We start from the raw sequence: 23831 nt of genomic DNA, 5'->3' as shown, positions 1-23831 counted from the left end.
CCAAAGGCCCGTTTTCTACTAGTGCTCCATCCCCATCCATCCATCCATCCCTCTCTGTTGCACACACGAACCCTAGCGTCTCCTCGATCCAGATCCGCCACCCACCTCCCTCTCCCCTCGCCGCCGCCTCCCACCACAGCTCCCCGATCCAACTCCATCACCCACCTCCCTCTCCTTTCGCCACCGGTCTGCACCCTCCGTCTCCCCCACCTTTGCCGCCCATCTTCTCCTCAACGGGAACCGTCAGCTAGCCATGTATTCCAGCAACAAGATCTCGCTGAAGCTGCTCGTGGACATCAAGTACAAGGAGGTGCTGTTCGCGGAGGCCGGCAAGGAGTTCGTCGACTTCGTCTTCAGCCTGCTCACGCTCCCCGTCGGCACCGTCGTGAAGCTCATCTCTGCCGGCGCCATGCACGGCAGCATCGGTCGGCTGTACCAGAGCGTGGACATCGGCGACTGCTACCTGCTCCCGTGCAAGGACAAGGCCGACCTGCTCTAGCCCAAGGTGCTGCACCCGGACACCCGCGATGTCGGGACCCCGATCCTAAGCCATAGGAATCTAGCCTGTAACACATTGCATCTCTTTGCGGTCTCACGCACGGTTAACCCCACGGCTGCAGCCTTACCTTAGCCGGGACCGTTTGCGCCTTTTGACGCGCGTATGCAATTGGGTCGCTAGCAACCCAATGACAAAGAACCCGGATCGACATGTCTAGTCATAAACCAAAGTGGCAGTTCCGCACAGGGACATGCATACATGACCCAGCAAAGCAGGTGTCGGTCACCAGCGAATGTAGACGAGTCGTAGCAAGCTACAAGGACTCCATTATATCGCGTGAAATTTCCCCAAAGGGGACAGACACAGCAGCTAAGAAGGACACATGCCGGTCAACCAATGTGTCCGGAGCAGTAGCGAGCTACCATGGCTCGTTGGATCACAAAGGGGCATTTCCCTGTAAAGAATGCTACTAAAGTCTACGACTAGGTAATCGAACCCCATACATATCAAGTACGACACACATACGCATGGCGTACCGATATGTATAGATACATCGATGGCAGCACAACATAACCATAAATATACAAGCTTTATTTTAAAAGTCTTGGAAGAGCCTCACACATAATATTACATAGTAGGGGTCTCACGACACATCATAGCAGTCATTCAGTTACAAGCCAGCGGAAGTAATTAAATTGTGTGGGTATAGACAGATGAAACTAGAAGGTACGTGGCCTGACTATACTACAGACCCACCCTAGGGCCAGATCGTAGCTGGGACACCAGCTACTCGTCATCGTCGATGTCTAGGAAGAACCCTCCATTAGGGTCATTAACAACCTCTGCAACAATTTTTAAGCAAACATGAGTACGGAGGTACTCAGCAAGACTTTAGGATAACTATCTACTCATGCAATGTATCAATAAGGAATTGTGGGGTTTCATGCGGAAAGCCAGCATTTGACTCGTGGCTAGACAACTTGCATTTTAAAATAATTTTGACAACTTGACTTCTCGTACACGAGTCCACTAACACCACAACAATACTCCATCGTGGAATCTTTCCGTCTCCACATGGAAATGCCGTCCATGACACTCACGCTTATCTTGCCAATATTATGACTAGCCATTGAAGTTTATCTATGAACAACATATGTCTCCAAGTAGTCCATATCCACGGACGCGGCTATTAGAATAGATCATAACCCTGCACGGGTGTACTTCGTCACACACGCTCTCGCCACTTATCGCCAAGTGCACGTCATGCACCTCGGCAACCTTCAAGCGGAAGCCCAGCAAGGGAGTCGGCCACGACCGTTAACCAAACTAATACTTAGTCCAGGTTTATCGCCTATCTGAGGGTAACCCGCACGGAAGTCCGGCCGAGGTTTCTGCCACGGCCCCAAACGATGTGCGCAGGGTTCCCAAGCCCACCATCCGGCTGCCACTTGGTACACTGTGCCACTGCCTACCGCATCACAGCCCACCTCTCAGGTCAGCGCTATGCACGGCCTCCAGCATAACTATAAACACTAGAAACTACTTGCAACTCCTGGACCGAGTACTAAGCGATTAATAAGTCGAGAGGGTCAATGAAGTATCCCAACGTGTGGTAGTATCTAGTCTTGGATTAGATACACGTAACTCTGTTCCTAAGGACGGTTCCAATGAAACAACCCGCCATGTACTCCTACATAGCCTTTCACCGGTACCCTTTACCAAATCAGGTTCAACACACCACCTTTACTTACTGGACACATTCTCACAGTTCTGTTCATCTCCCAGATGACAGACCATACACAACTCTAAGCATAGCAGGATAAGGCACATCATGGCTCAAACAACTACCAGGTATGCTAGGTTGCAAGGTTCAGCTATTTACTGTGACAAGGACAAGTCATGCAAAGGAAGTGGGTTCAACTAACGTGGCAAAAACATTTGAGCATTTGATCCTAATGCAATAAGTAAGTGCAGGAGCGAGAACATGGGATTTATCGGGATGATCAAAATGGTTGCTTGCCTTTTTGCTCAGAGGAGGGACAATATCCGTCAGTCGGATATTCGGTGGAATCCGGAGGAGCGGAGCCTACCAAAAGGAGTGACAACAATCAATAACAATCATATGCAACAAGATGATGCATGAGCATGGCATGAGTATGCAAGGTGGTATACTATTATAGCTAACATTTAGTAGGTTTGAAGTTGATTTGGATCAAACTCAAATATCACTTCAAACGAGGTATCCTCGAATACCATTTTAATTAATTCGATCTGATGCTCAGATCAACTTGTTTTGAACATGCATGGAAATGACATGTTAAGTTGCTGGTTTGTCATTAAACAATGTTTGATCATATCATTTGAAGTGGAATTTAAAAGATTTCCAAATTCCATCTCTAAAGTATTTATAAAAGTTAACTTATTCATTATTCTATATGTTTGGGTCCAGTAACATTTCCAAACATGTTTGAAAATGACATATTCAGATTCCTTGGATTTTTCTGATACTTTTTCATATATAAATTATTTCCATTGGAGTTACAGATTAATTTCTATGATTTTTAGAAGTTTTAGGAACTTTTCTCGAATTCTTTCCAATCAGAAATCCACTTATTGCGTCAGCCCCACGTCATCATGGCGTCAGCCGTCGGCTGACCTGATCAGGTCAAACCTGACAGGGGGGACCCACTGGTCAGCCTCACAGGGATAATCCCGCGCTGACCAGCCCCATGATTGCGTTTGACTTGGCCTGGGGCCCACTGTCAGCGACTGCTTAGCGCTAATCCACCGGGATTAGGCCGGCCACATCGTCCCCCGCCGGAGACTGACCGGCGGCGACCAAATCCAGGGTGGATCTTTGCCGGAGACGCACTAAATCGTCCTGTGGTGCTCGGAATCGGGTGCCGAGAGCACTGGGATGATCCCCAGGCTCGACCTCATCCTCTACGGGCAACAGGAGGGGCTATGGGTGGCCGGAGCATGCCCACGACGAGCCGAGGCGGCTGCCGGAGCTATGGTTCGTCGGTCCAGTGGGTAGGGGGCACGAATCCGAGGGGAAGAAGAGGGGAAAAGATCGCAAGCTCACGGTGGAGGTGAAGCTGGGCACAGACTGCTCGGGGAGGGGCTGTAGCCGGCGATCCACCGTCGATTTGCCGGCGGCCGAAGGTTGAAGACGATGGCACTGGGGGCATTGCAGGGCTCGGGGAGGCTTCGGCTTCTGCAGGGAGGACCAGCTCGTCGAGGCAGAGCTACTGGGGCACTCGGAAGGAAGATCCTGTGGCTAGGGGCATGGCAGCTCGAGCTCGAGCTCTTGGCAATGGCGGCAGGAGGAGGGAGGAGAGAACCCGAGAGGAGGAGGAGCAATGGTACACAGGAATGGATAGGGACGTGCTCGGGGAGGATAACCCTGCTGTCGTGCTGTCCTGGGGAGCACCCGAGCGTTCCACGGCGAAGCAGGAGGTGGAGGAGCCGCCATGGGCGTTCGCTCCTCTGCCAGAAGGCAGGAGGAGGAAGACGCCCCTGCCCCTGGTGGGCTGGGCCTCCTCAAGCGACAGGTAAGTTTTTCCACATTTTTTTCTGTTTTGTTTTTCTGCTTTACTAACTATTTGTTTCGCTATTTATTTCAGCTCCAAATAGTTTACAAGAAAATATTTTGAACACACCAGAATATTTGTCGGAATATATCCAACCATTCCTGAAGTTTTCAACATTTTTGAAAACTTAAAGTTTTTGAATTCAAATTTCAAACTTGAAACCAGTAGCCTTTTGCATTTATTTAAATTGCCAAAGTATTAAGAAAATGGTTTTCTTCATTTCTTAATTTCTTTCAAGAATTATCAGAAAAGTTGAACTTTTCTTGAGGCCATTTTGGGTTTATTGATTTGAACAAGTTTATAATTCCTCTGAATTTGAGAGGTGGCTAGGGTTTTTGAGTTTTCCTTCACCACTTGCTTTGTTCTTGTTGAAATTTTCTTGGATGCAATGCAAAGAAGATATGAGCACAATGCTAACTTGATTAGGGTTTCAGGGATGTGACAACTCACCCCCACTCGAAAGAATCTCATCCCGAGATTGAGAAGTCATCGGGAATAATGCTGGATACTCAAGTCGGAGACGATCCTCTCTTTCCCAAGTTGCCTCCTTCTCAGAATGATTTGACCATTGAACTTTAAGAAACTTGAGGGTTCGACGTCCAGTGGTACGCTCAGCTTGATCAAGAATACGCACAGGGTATTCTCGGTATGAAAGTTTATCTTGGAGATCAAGCATTTCGTGGTCCACTTCACGGATAGGATCCGAAAAGAAACGCCTGAATTGCGAGACGTGGAAGACATCATGAACCTTGGAAAGATGCGGAGGAAGTACCTGATGGGGAACGTCGCATGGGAAACAAAAATTTTCCTACATGCACGAAGACCTATCATTGTGATGTCCATCTACGAGAGGGGATTTCCGATCTACGTACCCTTGTAGATCGCACATCAGAAGTGTTAGTGAACGCGGTTGATGTAGTGGAACGTCCTCACGTCCCTCGATCCGCCCCGCGAACCGTCCCGCGATCCGTCCCACGATCTAGTGCCGAACGGACGGCACCTCCGCGTTCAGCACACGTACAGCTCGACGATGATCTCGGCCTTCTTGATCCAGCAAGAGAGACGGAGAGGTAGATGAGTTCTCCGGCAGCGTGACGGTGCTCCGGAGGTTGGTGGTGATCTGATCTCGGCAGGGCTCCGCCCGAGCTCCGCAGAAACGCGATCTAGAGGAAAAACCGTGGAGGTATGTGGTTGGGCTGCCGTGGAAAAGTCGTCTCAAATCAGCCCTAAAACCTCCGTATATATATGTGGGAGAGGGGGGGCCTTGCCTTGAGGCTCAAGGAGCCCCAAGGGGGTCGGCCGAGCCAAGGGGGGAAGTCCTCCCCTTCCAAACCGAATCCAACTAGGTTTGGAAGGTGGAGTCCTTCTCTCCTTTCCCACCTCCTCCTTTTTTTCCTTTCTCTTTGATTTCTTATCCTTTGGCGCATAGGGCCTTCTTGGGTTGCCCCCCCGGTGAACACCCGGAACCCATTCATCATTCCCGGTAAATTCCCGGTAACTCCGAAAACCTTCCGGTAATCAAATGAGGTCATCCTATATATCAATCTTCGTTTACGGACCATTCCGGAAACCCTCGTGACGTTCGTGATCTCATCCGGGACTCCGAACAACATTCGGTAACCAACCATATAACTTAAATACGCATAAAACAACGTCGAACCTTAAGTGTGCAGACCCTGCGGGTTCGAGAACTATGCAGACATGACCCGAGTGACTCCTCGGTCAATATCCAATAGCGGGACCTGGATGCCCATATTGGATCCTACATATTCTACGAAGATCTTATCATTTGAACCTCAGTGCCAAGGATTCATATAATCCCGTATGTCATTCCCTTTGTCCCTCGGTATGTTACTTGCCCGAGATTCGATCGTCAGTATCCGCATACCTATTTCAATCTCGTTTACCGGCAAGTCTCTTTACTCATTCTGTAATACAAGATCCCGCAACTTACACTAAGTCACTTTGCTTGCAAGGCTTGTGTGTGATGTTGTATTACCGAGTGGGCCCCGAGATACCTCTCCGTCATACGGAGTGACAAATCCCAGTCTCGATCCATACTAACTCAACGAACACCTTCGGATATACCTGTAGAGCATCTTTATAGTCACGCAGTTACGTTGTGACGTTTGACACACACAAAGCATTCCTCCGGTGTCAGTGAGTTCTATGATCTCATGGTCATAGGAACAAATACTTGACACGCAGAAAACAGTAGCAACAAAATGACACGATCAACATGCTACGTCTATTAGTTTGGGTCTAGTCCATCACGTGATTCTCTTAATGACGTGATCTAGTTATCAAGCAACAACACCTTGTTCATAATCAGAAGACCCTGACTATCTTTGATCAACTGGCTAGCCAACTAGAGGCTTGCTAGGGACAGTGTTTTGTCTATGTATCCACACATGTATATAAGTCTTCACTCAATACAATTGTAGCATGGATAATAAACGATTATCTTGATACAGGAATTATAATAATAACTATATTTATGATTGCTTCTAGGGCATAATTCCAACAGTCTCCCACCTGCACTAGAGTCAATAATCTGGCCCTCACATCATCATGCGAATTACATTGTAATAAATCTAACACCCATACAGTTCTGGTGTTGATCATGCTTTGCCCGTGGAAGAGGTTTAGTCAGCGGGTCTGCTACATTCAGATCCATGTGCACTTTGCATATATTTACGTCCTCCCCTTCGACGTAGTCGCGGATGAGGTTGAAGCGTCGTTTGATGTGTCTGTTCTTCTTGTGAAACCGTGGTTCCTTTGCTAAGGCAGTGGCACCCGTGTTGTCACAGAACAAGGTTATTGGATTCAGTGCGCTTGGCACCACTCCAAGATCTGACATGAACTGCTTCATCCAGACACCCTCCTTAGCCGCCTCCGAGGCAGCCATGTACTCCGCTTCACATGTAGAATCTGCGACGACGCTTTTCTTGGAACTGCACCAGCTTACCGCACCCCCATTAAGAATAAATACGTATCTAGTCTGCGACTTAGAGTCGTCTGGATCTGTGTCAAAGCTTGCATCGACGAAACCCTTTACGGCGAGCTCTTCGTCACCTCCATACACGAGAAACATCTCCTTAGTCCTTTTCACGTACTTCAGGATATTCTTGACCGCCGTCCAGTGATCTACTCCTGGATTACTCTGGAACCTGCGTGCCATACTTATGGCCAGGCTAACGTCCGGTCTAGTGCACAGCATTGCATACATGATAGAACCTATGGCTGAAGCATAGGGGACGGTGCTCATATGCTCTCTATCCTTATCAGTTGCTGGGCACTGAGTCTTACTCAATCTCGTACCTTGTAAAACTGGCAAGAACCCTTTCTTGGACTGTTCCATTTTGAACCTCTTCAAAACTTTATCAAGGTATGTGCTTTGTGGAAGTCCTATCACGCGTTTTGATCTATCCCTGTAGATCTTAATGCCTAGAATGTAAGCAGCTTCTCCTAGGTCCTTCATAGAGAAACTTTTATTCAAGTAATCCTTTATGCTCTCCAAAAACTCTATGTTGTTTCCAATCAACAATATGTCATCCACATATAATATTAGAAACGCCACAGAGCTCCCACTCACTTTCTTGTAAATACAAGATTCTCCAACCACTTGTATAAACTCAAATGCTTGGATCACCTCATCAAAGCGTTTGTTCCAACTCTGAGATGCTTGCACCAGTCCATAAATGGATCGCTGGAGCTTGCAAACCTTGTTAGCATTCTTAGGATCGACAAAACCTTCGGGTTGCATCATATACAACTATTCCTTAAGGAAATCGTTAAGGAACGCCGTTTTGACATCCATCTGCCAGATTTCATAATCGAAAAATGCAGCTATTGCTAACATGATTCTGACGGACTTAAGCATCCCTACGGGTGAGAATGTCTCATCGTAGTCAACTCCTTGAACTTGTGAAAAAACCTTTGCCACAAGTCGAGCTTTATAAACGGTCACATTGCCGTTAGCGTCCGTCTTCTTCTTAAAGATCCAGTTGTTCTGAATAGCCTTGCGGCCCTCAGGTAGTACTTCCAAAGTCCACACTTTGTTTTCATACATGGATCCTATCTCGGACTTCATGGCCTCTAGCCATTTGTTGGAATCTGGGCCCACCATTGCTTCTTCATAATTCGCAGGTTCATTGTTGTCTAACAACATGATTGACCACTCTGGGGCAGCACGTGGTCTCGTCGACCTGCGTGGTTTGACAGGAACTTGAACCGGAGTTTCATGATCATCATCATTAACTTCGTCCTCAACCGGCGTCGCAACGACAGGGGTTTCCCCTTGCCCTGCGCCACCATCTAGAGGGATGAGAGGTTCGACAACCTCATCAAGTTCTATCTTCCTCCCACTCAATTCTCTCGAGAGAAACTCCTTCTCGAGAAAAGCTCCGTTTTTAGCAACAAACACTTTTCCCTCGGATTTGAGATAGAAGGTGTACCCAACTGTCTCTTTTGGGTAACCTATGAAGATGCACTTTTCCGCTTCGGGTTCCAGCTTTTCAGGCTGAAGCTTTTTGACATAAGCATCACATCCCCAAACTTCAAGAAACGACAACTTTGGCCTTTTGCCATACCACAGTTCGTATGGTGTCGTCTCAACGGATTTTGATGGTGCCCTATTTAAAGTGAATGCAGCTGTGTCTAATGCATAACCCCAAAATGGTAACGGCAAATCAGTAAGAGACATCATAGATCGCACCATCTCTAATAAAGTACAATTACGACGTTCGGACACACCATTACGCTGTGGTGTTCCAGGCGGTGTCAACTGTGAAACAATTCCACATTGTCTTAAGTGAGCACCAAACTCGAAACTCAGATATTCACCCCCACGATCAGACCGTAGGAACTTGATCTTCTTGTTACGATGATTTTCAACTTCACTCTGAAATTTCTTGAACTTTTCAACTGTTTCAGACTTGTGCTTCATTAAGTAGACATAACCATATCTACTCAAATCGCCAGTGAAGGTGAGAAAATAACGATATCCGCCGCGTGCCTCTACGCTCATCGGACTGCACACATCGGTATGTATGATTTCCAACAAGTCACTGGCACGCTCCATTGTTCCGGAGAACGGAGTTTTAGTCATCTTGCCCATGAGGCATGGTTCGCACGTGTCAAGTGAATCAAAGTCAAGTGACTCCAAAAGTCGATCGGTATGGAGTTTCTTCATGCGCTTTACACCAATATGACCTAAGCGGCAGTGCCACAAAAATATGGCGCTATCATTGTTAACTCTAACTCTTTTGGTCTCAATGTTATGTATATGTGTATCACTATCAAGATTCAATATGAACAATCCTCTCACATTGGGTGCATGACCATAAAAGATGTTACTCATAGAAATAGAACAACCATTATTCTCTGACTTAAAAGAGTAACTGTCTCGCAATAAACAAGATCCAGATATAATGTTCATGCTCAATGCAGGCACTAAATAACAATTATTCAAGTTCATAACTAATCCCGATGGTAACTGAAGTGAAACTATGCCGATGACGATTGCATCAACCTTGGAACCATTTCCTACGCGCATCGTCACTTCATCTTTCGCTAGCCTTCGCCTATTCCGCATTTCCTGTTTCGAGTTGCAAATATGAGCAACAGAACCGGTATCGAATACCCAGGCACTACTACGAGAGCCGGTTAAGTACACATCAATAACATGTATATCAAATATACCTGATTTTTCTTTGGCCGCCTTCTTATCAGCCAGATACTTGGGCAGTTGCGCTTCCAGTGACCCATACCCTTGCAATAGTAGCACTCTGTTTCAGGCTTAGGTCCATCTTTGGGTTTCTTCATCGGATTGGCAACAGGCTTGCCGCTCTTCTTTGAATTACCCTTCTTGCCTTTGCCGTTTCTCTTGAAACTAGTGGTCTTATTCACCATCAACACTTGATGCTCTTTACGGAGTTCACACTCTGCGACTTTCAGCATCGCAAACAACTCGCCGGGTGACTTGTTCATCCCTTGCATGTTATAGTTCAACACAAAGCCCTTATAGCTTGGCGGCAGTGATTGAAGGATTCTGTCAGTGATAGCCTCTTGCGGGAGTTCAATCCCCAGCTCAGCTAGACGGTTTGAGTACCCAGACATTTTGAGCACATGTTCACTAACAGACGAATTCTCCTCCATCTTGCAAGCATAGAATTTATGAGAGGTCTCATACCTCTTGATCCGTGCGTTCTTCTGAAAGATGAATTTGAACTCCTGGAACATCTCATATGCTCCATGATGCTCAAAGCGACGTTGAAGTCCCGGTTCTAAGCCATACAAGACTGCACATTGAACTACTGAGTAGTCCTCCTTACGTTTTAACCAAGCGTTCTTAACATCCTGGTCAGCCGTAGCGGGTGGTTCATCTCCTAGTGCAGCATTAAGGACATAATCCTTCTTCACAGCTTGTAAGATTAACTTAAGATTACGAGCCTAGTCTACAAAGTTGCTTCCATCATCTTTCAACTTAGCTTTCTCTAGGAACGTATTAAAATTCAGGGTGACTGTCGCGTGAGCCATGATCTACAACACAAATATATTCAAAGTGGACTTAGACTATGTTCAAGATAATTAGAGTTTAACTTAATCAAATTACTTGCTAAACTCCCACTCAAAAAGTACATATCTCTAGTCATTTGAGTGGTTCATGACCCACTTACACTAGCTCAAGTCCGATCATCACGTGAGTTGAGTATAGTTTCAGTGGTAAGCATCCCTATGCTAATCATATCATCTATATGATTCATGATTGACCTTTCGGTCTCATGTGTTCCGAGGCCATGTCTCCACATGCTAGGCTCGTTAAGCTTAACTCGAGTGTTCCGCGTGTGCAACTGTTTTGCACCCGTTGTATGTGAACGTTGAGTCTGTCACACCCGATCATCACGTGGTGTCTCGAAACGACGAACTGTAGCAACGGTGCACAGTCGGGTAGAACACAATTTCTTCTTGAAATTTTAGTGAGAGATCACCTCATAATGCTACCGTCGTTCTAAGCAAAATAAGGTGCATAAAAGGATTAACATCACATGCAATTCATAAGTGACATGATATGGCCATCATCACGTGCTCCTTGATCTCCATCACCAAAGCACCGGCACGATCTTCTTGTCACCGGCGCCACACCATGATCTCCATCAACGTGTCGCCATCGGGGTTGTCGTGCTACTCATGCTATTACTACTAAAGCTACTTCCTAGCAAAATAGTAAACGCATCTGCAAGCACAAACGTTAGTTTAAAGACAACCCTATGGCTCCTGCCGGTTGCCGTACCATCGACGTGCAAGTCGATATTATCTATTACAACATGATCATCTCATACATCCAATATATCACATCACATCGTTGGCCATATCATATCACAAGCACACCCTGCAAAAACAAGTTAGACGTCCTCTAATTTTGTTGTTGCATGTTTTACGTGGTGACCATGGGTATCTAGTAGGATCGCATCTTACTTACGCAAACACCACAACGGAGATATATGAATTGCTATTTATCCTTATACAAGGACCTCCTCGGTCAAATCCGATTCAACTAAAGTTGGAGAAACCGACACTTGCCAGTCATCTTTGAGCAACGGGGTTACTCGTAGCGATGAAACTAGTCTCTCGTAAGCGTACGAGTAATGTCGGTCCAAGCCGCTTCAATCCAACAATACCGCAGAATCAAGAAAAGACTAAGGAGGGCAGCAAAACGCACATCGCCGCCCGCAAAAACTTTTGTGTTCTACTCAAGAAGACATCTACGCATGAACCTAGCTCATGATGCCACTGATGGGGAACGTCGCATGGGAAACAAAAAATTTCCTACGCGCACGAAGACCTATCATGGTGATGTCCATCTATGAGAGGGGATTTCCGATCTACGTACCCTTGTAGATCACACAGCAGAAGCGTTAGTGAACGTGGTTGATGTAGTGGAACGTCCTCACGTCCCTCGATCCGCCCCACGAACCGTCCCGCGATCCGTCCCACGATCTAGTGCCGAACGGACGGCACCTCCGCGTTCAGCACACGTACAACACGACGATGATCTCGTCCTTCTTGATCCAGCAAGAGAGACGGAGAGGTAGATGAGTTCTCCGGCAGCGTGACGGCGCTCCGGAGGTTGGTGGTGATCTGATCTCGGCAGGGCTCCGCCCGAGCTCCGCAGAAACGCGATCTAGAGGAAAAACCGTGGAGGTATGTGGTCGGGCTGCCATGGAAAAGTCGTCTCAAATAAGCCCTAAAACCTCCGTATATATTGGTGGGAGAGGGGGGGCCTTGCCTTGAGGCTCAAGGAGCCCCAAGGGGGTCGGACGAGCCAAGGGGGGAAGTCCTCCCCTTCCAAACCGAATCCAACTAGGTTTGGAAGGTGGAGTCCTTCTCTCCTTTCCCACCTCCTCCTTTTCTTTCCTTTCTCTTTGATTTCTTATCCTTTGGCACATAGGGCCTTCTTGGGCTGTCCCACCAGCCCACTAAGGGCTGGTGCGCCACCCCCAAGGCCTATGGGCTTCCCCGAGGTGGGTTGCCCCCCCCCCCCCGGTGAACACCCAGAACCCATTCGTCATTCCCGTAACTCCGAAAACCTTCCGGTAATCAAATGAGGTCATCCTATATATCAATCTTCATTTCCGGACCATTTCGGAAACCCTCATGACGTCCGTGATCTCATCCGGGACTCCGAACAACATTTGGTAACCAACCATATAACTCAAATACGCATAAAACAACATCGAACCTTAAGTGTGCAGACCCTGCGGGTTCAAGAACTATGCAGACATGACCCGAGTGACTCCTCGGTCAATATCCAATAGCGGGACCAGGATGCCCATATTGGATCCCACATATTCTACGAACATCTTATCGTTTGAACCTCACTGCCAAGGATTCATATAATCCCGTATGTCATTCCCTTTGTCCTTCGGTATGTTACTTGCCCGAGATTCAATCGTCAGTATCCGCATACCTATTTCAATCTCGTTTACCGGCAAGTCTCTTTACTCGTTCGGTAATACAAGATCCCACAACTTACACTAAGTCACTTTGCTTGCAAGGCTTGTGTGTGATGTTGTATTACCGAGTGGGCCCCGAGATACCTCTCCGTCATATGGAGTGACAAATCCCAGTATCGATCCATACTAACTCAACGAACACCTTCGGATATACCTGTAGAGCATCTTTATAGTCACCGAGTTACATTGTGACGTTTGTTAAACACAAAGCATTCCTCCGGTGTCAGTGAGTTATATGATCTCATGGTCATAGGAACAAATAGTTGATACGCAGAAAACAGTAGCAACAAAATGACACGATCAACATGCTACGGCTATTAGTTTGGGTCTAGTCCGTCACGTGATTCTCTTAATGACGTGATCCAGTTATCAAGCAACAACACCTTGTACATAATCAGAAGACCCTGACTATCTTTGATCAACTGGCTAGCCAACTAGAGGCTTGCTAGGGACAGTGTTTTGTCTATGAATCCACACATGTATATAAGTCTTCATTCAATACAATTATAGCATGGATAGTAAACGATTATCTTGATACAAGAATTATAATAATAACTATATTTATCATTGCCTCTAGGGCATAATTCCAACAGTTCCAACTGGTTGGCAACTTCTCCTCGTTTGGCAAGAATGCGAAAAGGACCAATGTAATGAGGAGCCAACTTTCCCTTGATACCGGATCGATGCGTACCCTTCAAAGGCGTAACCCGAAGGTAAGCCTTCTCGTCAACTTCAAAGGTCAGAGCCTTATGATGACGATCATATTGGCTCTTTTGACGAGACTGGGCTGTTTTCAACTTTTCACGAAAAATGCGAACCTGCTCTTCTGCATCCTGGATCATATCCGGGCCAAAGTGTTTCCTCTCTCCGGTTCCTGACCAATTAAGAGGTGTTCGACATCTTCATCCATAGAGAACTTCAAAAGGAGATTTGCCCATGCTTGATTGATAACTATTGTTATAAGCAAATTCGGCGAATGGAAGGCACTTCTCCGAATTCATACCGAACGATATAACACAAGCTTGGAGCATATCTTCTAGGATTTGATTCACTCTTTCTACTTGACCACTTGATTGAGGATGGAAAGCAGTGCTAAAAGATAAGTGAGTCCCCATAGCATTCTGAAAACTTTCCCAGAAGCGAGAAGTAAAGATACTCCCATGGTCTGAGTTAATCTCCAGGGGAACACCATGAAGAGACACTATTCGAGAGATATATAACTCTGCTAGCTGGCTAGCTGTTATACTCTCACGGACTGGCAGAAAATGAGCTACTTTGGAGAGACGGTCAATGACCACAAAGATAGCATTATTTCCTTTCTTGGTCTTGGGAAATCCGGTAATGAAATCCATACTAACTTTATCCCATTTCCATTCTGGAATAGCTAAAGGTTGAAGGGTGCCAGTAGGCCTTTGATGTTCTGCCTTAACTCGACGACAAACGTCACAGTTGGCAACGAACTCAGCAATTTCTCTCTTCATCCTAGTCCACCAGAACCTCTGGCGTAGGTCCTGATACATCTTAGTACTACCGGGATGAATGGTAAGAGGAGAATCATGAGCCTCCTTAAGGATCAATTGCCGCAGACGTTTGCTCTTAGGAACCACTAAACGGTTCTGAAAGAACACAACACCTTTCCCATCAATTGCCGCAAACGTTTGCTCTTAGCAATATTCTCCTTGATCCGGGATATACCCTTATCATAAGTCTGCACGGCTATGATCTGATCCCTAAGAGTAGGCTTCGCCACCAGGGTAGAAAGGAATCCTTGAGGAACGATATGGAGATTTAACTTCCGAAATTCCTCATAGAGATGTGGTTGACCTTGTTGTAGCATCAAATTGTTACAATAAGATTTACGACTTAGTGCATCAGCCATAACATTGGCCTTCCCCGGGGTGTAAGTTATCCCTAAGTCGTAATCCGAGATCAACTCAACCCACCGTCTTTGCCTAAGATTCAAATCCGGCTGGGTGAAGACATATTTCAGACTTTGGTGATCAGTGAATATTTCGCAACGATTACCCAGAAGGTAATGTCGCCAGGTTTTTAGTGCATGGACCACAGCTGCAAGCTCAAGATCATGTGTGGGATAATTATGCTCATGTGGACGCAACTGTCGAGATGCGTATGCAATCACATGACGATCTTGCATGAGAATGCAACCTAATCCTTGTCGCGAGGCGTCGCAATAGATAACAAAGTCCTTAGAAAAATCTGGTGGTAGCAATACAGGTGCGGAAGTCAGGCGTCTTTTTAGTTCCTGAAAACTATGCTCACACTGTGGTGTCCACTCGAACTTTTTATCCTTCTTGAGGAGTTCAGTTAGAGGCTTTGCAACCTTGGAGAAATTCTCGACAAAGCGGCGACAATAGCTCGCTAGACCAAGAAAACTCATAACTTGCTTAACCGATTCAGGTTGAGTCCAATCAAGGACGGCTTGAACTCTCTCGGGATTGACAGCAATACCCTTACCAGAGATTACGTGACCTAGATAGGTCACTTCTGGTAACCAAAATTCACATTTTGAAAACATGGAATAAAGGCGATGCTCTCGAAGTTTCATCAATACCAGCCTTAGATGCTCGGCATGTTCTCGTTCGTTCTTCGAGTAGATGAGAATATCATCGAGGTATACCACGTCGAATTTATCCAAATACTCCATGAAGATTGAGTTCATCAGACGAGAGAAGCTGGCTGGGGCATTGGTTAAACCGAAGGACATGACGGTGTACTCGTATTGGCCATAACGAGTGACAAAAACCGTCTTTGGAATGTCCCCGTTCTTGATCTTGATTTGATGGTATCCCAACCTCAAATCCATTTTGGAGAAGACTGAGGACCCGGCGAGCTGATTGTACAGGTCGTTGATCCTGGGGAGCGGATACTTGTTCTTTATGGTGACTAGATTAACCGGTCGGTAATCTACAACCATCTGATCCGTTCCGTCTTTCTTCTTGACGAAGAGGACGGGGCAAGCCCAAGGAGAAGAGCTAGGACGAATGAAACCTTTATTCAAGGCCTCATCTAGTTGCTTCTTAAGTTCGGCTAGCTCCAGGGGTGCCATCTTATATGGTATTCTGGCTATTGGAACAGTTCCCGGAACAAGATCTATCACGAACTCTACATCTCTGTCAGGTGGAATTCCTGGCAGTTCCTCTCGGAAAACATCGGGGAAGTCACAGACTACCGGAATGTCTTCAAGTTCCGGAAGAGGGTTGGCATTGAAGGAATAGAGTTGGCATTTGGCAACTCGAGTAGAGACATTGACTATCTCACGCGAGGGATGGGTAAGCTGAACATTTCTAGAATGAGTATCAATCTTGGCATAGTGAGCTCACATCCAGTCCATACCCAAGATGATATTAATATTCGAAAATTTCAGGGCTATCAAAGAGGCTAGAAAAACTAGTCTGTCTACTAGAATTTCATTGTCATAGGTTATCCTAGAGGTTTGCCATTTACCACCAGGAGTTTGGACAACCAATGGAATTGGCATATCACAAAAAGACATGTTATGCAACTGTGCATAACTTTCTGAAATGAAGGAATGAGAAGACCCACTGTCAAAGAGAACAGAGGTTGGGTGATGATTAACAAGAAGCGTACCCAGTATGACGTCGGGATCCTGTGCAGCTTCTTCTGCTGAGACATAGTTCACACGGCCACGTGCAGGAGTTGGCTTCACATAGCAAGCTTTGCCCGACTTGCCTTGCCCGACGGACTTTCTGGGTTGCTTGGCACCCACATTCTGAGGACACTCACGGGAATAGTGCCCTGGTTCTCCACACTTGTAGCATATCACTTGGTTGGCACGTGGTGCAGCATTGCTAGCTGGACCACCATAAGTTTTTGCTGGAGGGTTGGTCTGATTTGTCTGAGGCGCCACGTAGGATGGCCTCAGAGCGTATCTTGGCCGCAGAGAACTGTTTGGAACCCACAACCTGCGTTTTGGAAACGCGGAGCCAGATGACGAGCCAAAGTCACGGGAGTGCTTCCTTGTGGCTTAAAAGTCGGTATGACCAGTCTCGGCACTGATCGCCTTGTTGACGAGGGCTTGGAAACTTGCACACTCGTGGAGGCGCAGATCGCGACGAAGCTCAGGGCTCAGACCCTTACGAAATCTTGCTTGCTTCTTGGCATCAGTAGACACCTCCTTTGTTGCATAGCGGGCGAGGTTACCGAACTCGCGGCTATAGGCATCCACGGTCAACTTGCCCTGGGTGAAAGCACAGAACTCCTCTCTCTTTCTGTCCATCAGGCCCTCTGGAATATGGTGCAGACGGAAGGCTGCATTGAAGTCTGCCCATGTGGCTGCTGGTTCAGCAGGACGCATAGCTTCAAAGTTCTCCCACCATAGATTGGCGGGTCCTTCCAGAAAATATGCCGCAAAGGTCACCTTGTCGGCCTCAGCAACATTCGCAGAGCGAATATTACGTGAGATACTGCACAGCGAGTCATCAGCGTCGAGGGGATCGACGGAGTGATGGAACTTTGGAGGATTCAGCTTCACGAAGTCATTGAGGGACACTGCAGCATTCCTAGGCTGACGAGCCGTATTCTGCTCAATACGCTCTAAGAGTCGGTTGGTCTCCCTTTTGTTTCTCTCTGCCTCAAGCATCACTTCCGCTAGAGAGGGCGGGTGAGGCAGGTCTTCCTGCGACGCTTGACTACCCTCGCCTTGCTCATGAGTAGGGGCACGGTTCAAACTGGTGAACACCATCCTGACAAACAAACTCACAGCTTAGGCCAATATCATTATCAATACTAGCTATGGATTAAGAATGCACTGAACACATGGAATGCGGAAATGAATATCCGAAAAACATGGTAACAAGCAACTGCTATATATACACCATGGTTCATACACACCCTTACATAGTTCAGTACAACCTTAACTGAAGAGCAAACTACTGAAATTATGAAACTACTCATCAGAGGCTTACAAGCTTCCTATACATTATTTATCTAGGCCTCCGGGATTCATTTCACATCACAAGCATACTTCACAAGTCACACTGGACTGTGAACGTACATCTACTACCATACTATCCTTCCACTCACAGCTCAGGCATCCGCATAGAACATCTCATAGAGATTGCCTCCATGGCCTGGAAGCTCAACCTGCGGATCAGGAAATACTCTGGCCTGAGATCCCTGGGATCCATAAGGACACGGATGTGGCCATGGTCCCCTGACTGGTGGTAGTAGGGGTCCCCGAAGAGGGGTGACTCCTCCTATAGCGGGCTAGTCAACATGGGCCGGAAGATGGGTCCTAACAGGGTTTAGGATCTCCATATCTCCATACGCTATCTGGACTACCGGTGCCAGCTGCGTCAAAGCCGTCCACAGACGGGCACGTGTAGCATAAAGGTCCATGCGGAGAGCACGAGCATCCCTGTCTTTGTTCTCTAGCATCTCAGCAGTGGACTGGAATAGCGGATCCTCCATAGAGGAATCAAAATAGACCCCGCTGAGATATCCCTCTTCACCAGGCTGAGAGGCAGGAACATAGCAGAACTCTGAATTCTGCAGCAGTGCATGTGTCGCCCTCATAATGGTCAGCATTGAATAGGCAGCATCTTGTACTTCCATGTCAACAGTGACTCCCAATCCATAGGACCAATGGATTGGCTCCTTAGCTCTAGGGTACTCTGGAAATACCCTAACAGTGCAGATATACTGGCTCTGGTTGAAGTCTCGGTACTGTTCCTCCACTGTGTACTCTGGGTACCAGCGGTAACCGCACACCGACATCACCCTGACCAGCATGGCCGTATGACCCGGCACATCAATGCACCTGGTCAGACGTACCACCTGACGAGAAGGACGGCCAGGCATCTGAAAATAGAGAGTAATGCAAAAGCATTAGAGCTCTGAATGCAAAATTGGGCAGCATAACGGCTGTAAATGCTCAAAAACAATTTTGAGACAACCCAAAAATAGAATAGCGTAACCGCTCAACTATCAAGTTCAATTCTCTGATCATCAAACTTACTTCCTTTTTCCTAGGGATAAAAGAAACCCAATATAACTCTCGAGCCTAGAAGAAGATGAGTAACCTAGTCCTTAATTCTCGCAAAAAAGACGAGGATGACCAGAATAGAATAACTTGAGAAGAGAACAAGAGTCTTACGTTCCCTTCCATAAACAATTCCCTTATAGATAACTAAGCAATTCAAGACTCAACTTCGACCAGTTTGGCTTAGTAGTGCTACAGTCAGTCAGGCTCTGATACCAACGCTGTCGGGACCCTGATCCTAAGCCATAGGAATCTAGCCTGTAACACATCGCATGTCATTGCGGTCTCACGCATGGTTAACCCCACGACTGCAGCCTTACATTAGCCGGGACCGTTTGCGCCTTTTGACTCGCGTATGCAATTGTGTCGCTAGCAATCCAATGACAAAGAACCCAGATCAACATGTCTAGTCATAAACCAAAGTGGCAGTTCCGCACAGGGACAGGCATACAAGACCCAGCAAAGCAGGCGTCGGTCACCAGCGAATGTAGACGAGTCGTAGCAAGCTAAAAGGACTCCATTACATCGCGTGACATTTCCCCAAAGGGGACAGACACAACAGCTAAGAAGGACACATGCCGGTCAACCAATGTGTCCGTAGCAGTAGCGAGCTACCATGGCTCGTTGGATCACAAAGGGGCATTTCCCTGTAAAGAATGCTACTAAAGTCTACGACTAGGTAATCGAACCCCATACATATCAAGTACGACACACGTACGCATGGCGTACCGATATGTATAGATACATCGATGGCATCACAACATAACCATAAACATACAAGCTTTATTTTAAAAGGCTCGTAAGAGCCTCACACATAATATTACACAGTAGGGGTCTCACCATCCATCATAGCAGTCATTCAGTTACAAGCCAGCGAAAGTAATTAAACTGTCTGGGTACAGACAGATGAAACTAGAAGGCACATGGCCTGACTATACTACAGACCCACCCTAGGGCCAGATCGTAGCTGGGACACCAGCTACTCGTCATCGTCGATGTCTAGGAAGAACCCTCCATTAGGGTCATTAACAACCTGTGCAACAATTTTTAAGCAAACATGAGTACGGAGGTACTCAACAAGACTTTAGGATAACTATCTACTCATGCAATGTATCAATAAGGAATTGTGGGGTTTCATGCGGAAAGCCAGCATTTGACTCGTGGCTAGACAACTTGCATTTTAAAATAATTTTGACAACTTGACTTCTCGTACACGAGTCCACTAACACCACAACAATACTCCATCGTGGAATCATTCCGTCTCCACACGGAAATGCCGTCCACGACACTCACGCTTAATTGACAATTTTATGTGTAGCCATTGAAGTTATCTATGAACAGCATATGTCTCGAAGTAGTCCATATTCGCGGACGCGGCTATTCGAATAGATCATAACCCTGCAGGGGTGTACTTCGTCACACACGCTCTCGCCACTTATCGCCAAGTGCACGTCATGCACCTCGGCAACCTTCAAGCGGAAGCCCAGCGAGGGAGTCGGCCACGACCGTTAACCAAACTAATACTTAGTCCAGGTTTATCGCCTATCTGAGGGTAACCCGCACGGAAGTCCGGCCGAGGTTTCCGCCGCGGCCCCAAACGATGTGCGCAGGGTTCCCAAGCCCACCATCCGGGTGCCACTTGGTACACCGGGCCACTGCCTACCGCATCACAGCCCACCTCTCAGGTCAGCACTATGCACGGCCTCCAGCATGACTATAAACACCAGAAACTACTTGCAACTCCTAGACCGAGTACTAAGCGATTAATAAGTCGAGAGGGTCAATTAAGTATCCCAACGTGTGGTAGTATCTAGTCTTGGATTAGATACACGGAACTCAGTTCCTAACGACGGTTCCAATGAAACAACCCGCCATGTACTCCTACATAGCCTTTCACCGGTACCCTTAACCAAATTAGGTTCAACACACCACCTTTACTTACTGAACACATTTCACAATTCTGTTCATCTCCCAGATGACAGACCATACAAAACTCTAAGCATAGCATGCATAGCAGGATAAGGCACATCATGGCTCAAGCAACTACCAGGTATGCTAGGTTGCAAGGTTCAGCTATTTACTGTGACAAGGACATGTCATGCAAAGGAAGTGGGTTCAACTAACGTGGCAAAAGCATTTGAGCATTTGATCCTAATGCAATAAGTAAGTGCAGGAGCGAGAACATGGGATTTATCGGGATGATCAAAATGGTTGCTTGCCTTGTTGCTCAGAGGAGGGATAATATCCGTCAGTCGGATATTCGGTGGAATCCGGAGGAGCAGAGCCTACCGAAAGGAACGACAACAATCAATAACAATCATATGCAACAAGATGATGCATGACCATGGCATGAGTATGCAAGGTGGTATACTATTATAGCTAACATTTAGTAGGTTTGAAGTTGATTTGAATCAAAATCAAATATCACTTCAAACGAGGTATTCTCGAATACCATTTTAATTGATTCGACCTGATGCTCAGATCAACTTGTTTTTAACATGCATGGAAATGACATATTAAGTTGCTGGTTTGTGATTAAACAATGTTTGATCATATCATTTGAAGTGGAATTCAAAATATTTCCAAATTCCATCTCTAAAGTATTTATAAAAGTTAACTTATTCATTATTCTATATGTTTGGGTCCAGTAACATTTTCAAACATATTTGAAAATGACATATTCACAGTCCTTGGATTTTTCTGATACTTTTTCATATATAAATTATTTCCATTTGAGTTACAGATTAATTTCTATGATTTTTAGAAGTTTTGGCATTTTTCTGGAATTCTTTTAAATCAGAAATCCACTTATTGCGTCAGCCCCACGTCATCATGGCGTCAGCCGTCGGTTGACCTGATCAGGTCAAACCTGACAGGGGGGACACACTGGTCAGCCTCACAGGGATAATCCCGTGCTGACCAGCCCCCTGATTGCGTTTGACTTGGCCTGGGGCCCACTATCAGCGACTGCTTAGCGCTAATCCACCAGGATTAGGCCAGCCACGTCGTCCCCCGCCGAAGACTGACCGGCGGCGACCAAATCCGCGGCGGATCTTCGCCGGAGACGCACTAAATCGTGTTGTGGTGCTCGGAATCGGGTGCCGAGAGCACTGGGATGATCCCCAGGCTCGGCCTCATCCTCTACGGGCAACAGGAGGGGCTATGGGTGGCCGGAGCATGCCGGCGACGAGCCGAGGCGGCTGCCGGAGCTCGGGTCCGTCGGTCCAGTGGGTAGGGGGCACAAATCCGAGGGGAAGAAGAGGGGAAAAGATCGCAAGCTCACGGTGGAGGTGAAGCTGGGCTCAGACTGCTCGGGGAGGGGCTGTAGCCGGCGATCCACCGTCGATTTGCTGGCGGCCGAAGGTTGAAGACGATAGCACTGGGGGCGTTGCAGGGCTCGGGGAGGCTTCGGCTTCTGCAGGGAGGACTAGCTCGCCGAGGCGGAGCTACTGGGCACTTGGAAGGAAGATCCTTTGGCTAGGGGCACGACAGCTCGAGCTCGAGCTCTTGGCAATGGCGGCAGGAGGAGGGAGGAGAGAACCCGAGATGAGGGGGAGGAATGGTGCACGGGAACGGATAGGGACGTGCTCGGGGAGGATAACCCTGTTGTCGCGCTGTCCTGGGGAGCACCCGAGCGTGCCACGGCGAAGCAGGAGGTGGAGGAGCCGCCGTGGGCGTTCGCTCCTCTGCCAGAAGGCAGGAGGAGGAAGACGCCCCTGCCCCTGGTGGGCTGGGCCTCCTCAGGCGACAGGTAAGTTTTTCCACATTTTTTTTCTGTTTCGTTTTTCTGCTTTACTAACTATTTGTTTTGCTATTTATTTGAGCTCCAAATAGTTTACAAGAAAATATTTTGAACACACTAGAATATTTGTTGGAATATATCCAACCATTCCTGAAGTTTTCAACATTTTTGCAAACTTAAAGTTTTTGAATTTAAATTTCAAACTTGAAACCAGTAGCCTTTTGCATTTATTTAAAAAGCCAAAGTATTAAGAAAATGGTTTTCTTCATTGCTTAATTGCTTTCAAGAATTATCAGAAAAGTTGAACTTTTCTTGAGGCCATTTTGGTTTCATTGATTTGAACAAGTTTATAATTCCTTTGAATTTGAGAGGTGGCTAGGGTTTTTGAGTTTTCCTTCACCACTTGCTTTGTTCTTGTTGAAATTTTCTTGGATGCAATGCAAAGAAGATATGAGCAGAATGCTAACTTGATTAGGGTTTCAGGGATGTGACACGCGAGCTGCTGCTGCTGCAGGGCGGCGCCCACGCTGGCAAAGGCCAGGACAAGGACACCGCGTCGTCGCCGCTCGCCAAGTTCAAGATGTATATCTGCGCCGGGTACTGCGCCACCGCCACCATGGAGGCCAAAGCGGCGTGCCCGCAGTGCAAGCAGGCGATGGCCACCGAAGTCACGTTCGTGCTGCCGTCTGCCGTGCCCAAGGCCGCGTCGTCATCGCCTGGCGGCGCCGTCGGCGACGAGACCGGAGGGTAACTAAGCGCTGCATGTCTACATCCCTGCTCTGTTTGTTTCTTTTGGCTATTAACGTACTAGTAATACTAGTCGTCAACCCATGCGGATGCACGGGCTAGCCTATTTTATAGAGATGTATAATTTACTTCATTCCATGCAATAATTTATAATAATAATAATTTTACAAATTCAAACCATTTGAACTAATAACATGCTACAATCAATATT

At 46.9% G+C, this 23831-nt stretch overlaps 1 pseudogene; it reads left to right on the top strand.

Annotated features, from left to right (window-relative positions):
- Positions 1–253: 253 nt before the first annotated feature.
- Positions 254–23624, top strand: LOC123408167 (annotated as a pseudogene).
- The last annotated feature ends 207 nt before the right edge of the window (positions 23625–23831 follow it).

Source organism: Hordeum vulgare, chromosome 7H (assembly GCF_904849725.1).
Source record: "Hordeum vulgare subsp. vulgare chromosome 7H, MorexV3_pseudomolecules_assembly, whole genome shotgun sequence".
Classification (NCBI taxonomy): Eukaryota; Viridiplantae; Streptophyta; class Magnoliopsida; order Poales; family Poaceae; genus Hordeum; species Hordeum vulgare.
The sequence above is the reverse complement of the archived record's forward strand: the minus strand, read 5'-3'. Positions and strand labels throughout refer to the sequence as shown.